At 43.8% G+C, this 2,500-nt stretch overlaps 1 protein-coding gene across 5 annotated transcripts in view; it reads right to left on the reverse strand.

Annotated features, from left to right (window-relative positions):
- Positions 1–2,500, reverse strand: part of LOC124381492 — an 88,175-nt gene that overhangs the window by 5,599 nt on the left and 80,076 nt on the right. The window lies entirely within an intron of this gene.

The raw sequence follows: 2,500 nt of genomic DNA on the forward strand, positions 1-2,500 counted from the left end.
GAGAGAGAGAGAGAGTGAGTGTGTGTTTTGAGAGAGAGTGTGTGTGTTTTGTGAGAAAGAGTGTGTGTGTTTTGTGAGAGAGTGTGTGTGTGTTCTGTGAGAGTGAGTGTGTGTTTTTGTGAGAGAGAGTGAGTGAGTGTGTGTTTTGTGAGAGAGTGTGAGTGTGTGTGTTCTTGAGAGAGAGTGAGTGTGTGTGTGTTTTGTGAGAGAGAGAGTGAGTGTGTGTTTTGTGAGAGAGTGAGTGAGTGTGTTTTTGTGAGAGTGAGTGAGTGTGTGTTTTTGAGAGAGAGTGTGTGTGTTTTGTGAGAGTGAGTGTGTGTGTGTTTTGTGAGTGTGTGTTTTGTGAGAGAGAGTGAGTGTGTGTTTTTGTGAGAGAGTGAGTGAGTGTGTGTTTTGTGAGAGAGAGTGAGTGTTTTGTGAGTGAGTGTGTGTTTATGTGAGAGAACGTGTGTGTTTTGTGAGAGTGAGTGTGTTTTGTGAGAGTGAGGAGTGTGTGTTTTGTGAGAGAGAGTGTGTTTTTGTGAGAGAGAGAGTGTGTGTGTGTTTTTGTGAGAGAGAGTGAGTGTGTTTTTGAGAGAGAGTGAGTGAGTGTGTTTTGTGAGAGAGAGTGTGTGTGTTTTGTGAGAGAGAGTGTGTGTGTTTTGTGAGAGAGAGGAGTGTGTGTGTGAGAGAGTGTGTTTTGAGAGAGAGTGAGTGTGTGTGTTTTGTGAGTGAGTGTGTGTGTGTTTTGAGAGAGAGGAGTGTGTGTGTGTTTTGTGAGAGAGTGAGTGTGTGTGTTTTGTGTGAGAGTGAGTGAGTGTGTGTGTTTTGTGAGAGAGAGTGAGTGAGTGTGTGTTTTCTGAGAGAGAGTGTGTGTGTGTTTTCTGAGAGAGTGAGTGTGTGTGTGTTTTCTGAGAGAGAGTGAGTGTGTGTTTTCTGAGAGAGAGTGAGTGTGTGTGTTTTTGAGAGAGAGAGTGAGTGTGTTTTTGAGAGAGAGTGAGTGTGTGTTTTGTGAGAGTGAGTGAGTGTGTGTGTTTTGTGAGTGAGTGAGTGAGTGAGTGTGTGTTTTCTGAGAGAGTGTGTGTGTGTGTTCTGAGAGAGAGTGAGTGTGTGTGTGTTTTCTGAGAGAGAGTGTGTGTGTTTTCTGAGAGAGTGAGTGTGTGTGTGTTTTCTGAGAGAGAGTGAGTGAGTGTGTGTTTTGAGAGAGTGTGTGTGTTTTCTGAGAGAGAGTGAGTGTGTGTTTTCTGAGAGAGAGTGAGTGTGTGTGTTTTCTGAGAGAGCGTGAGTGTGTGTGTTTTCTGAGAGAGAGTGAGTGTGTGTGTGTTTTCTGAGAGAGAGAGTGTGTGTGTTTTCTGAGAGAGTGAGTGTGTGTGTGTTTTTGAGAGAGAGAGAGAGTGAGTGTGTGTTTTGAGAGAGTGAGTGTGTGTGTGTTTTTTGTGAGAGTGAGTGAGTGTGTGTGTTTTTGTGAGAGAGTGTGTTTGTGCACAGTACAGGGGTCACAACATCAGGTCGCCCGCAGGCCTTTTCTAAAAATAGCTCACTGTAGCGCCACTTACCAGCGAACTGCATCAAATCTTTTTTGTTGCTATTCTTTTTTTAAATCTGTCACCGATAGACCAAGAGTCGGAAACTGGAGTATAAACACTTTGTCTTCGTTTAGTCTGAACATATACAAGGCAGAGGCTTGAGGAGAAGTACGAACCGGAGTGTGGGTATAAACCGTAATGCGGGTAGAATCTGTAATGCGGGTAGTCCAGGGATGATCGCCAATGTGAACCGTTAAAGGCAAACCTTTCTTGAGCGCTTCCTCCGGAGCATGGAAGTACGGGGAATACTAGTGGTAGGAAGTCCGGTAGATCTCTCATGGCAACGAGGGGATCCGAACATGAGTGAGGGGGAATCAGGAGCTTATAAAGGGGAAAGGTAATGGGGAACAGGTGTAGGTGATTAGGGCAGGGAGAGGCTGAGTGAGAGTTAGAGCCTTGGAGGGAGACGTGGCTGGTGGTTCCCTGATATAATTGGTGTGAATTTAAAAATGACAATATCATTAGTTATTAATAATAACATATAATTAAAGGTAAATTGAGCAAATTAGTTATTTCAGAAATAAGTATCAAACTGGTAGCCCCTTACATTAATCAGTACCCAAGAAGTAGCTCTCAGTTTTAAAAAGGTTGGTGACCCCTGCTGTAGAAGATCACCTGCCATTTGGGATGAATGTGAACTCTGTCCGCACCCCAGGAACCTCCTCATCTTCTCACCCACATCACTACCGGACTTTACTAACACACATGTATCTGAATGAATCTCCACAAAATCTAATGGAACATTTTCCCAGAAGTGTGGAGCTCATTATAACAGGGAATAGAGAATATTTGTGGAATTCAATGTTAAATAAATATTCACATACACGTATTCATATACACGTTGTGGACACGTCAGGAACCTCGAGGCTCGCGCTGAACGATTCCGGTCCGGGCCATCTTGTAGCTTTTCCGCTTTTCACTCATTATTTAAGGAC

Source organism: Silurus meridionalis, chromosome 28 (genome assembly GCF_014805685.1).
Source record: "Silurus meridionalis isolate SWU-2019-XX chromosome 28, ASM1480568v1, whole genome shotgun sequence".
Classification (NCBI taxonomy): Eukaryota; Metazoa; Chordata; class Actinopteri; order Siluriformes; family Siluridae; genus Silurus; species Silurus meridionalis.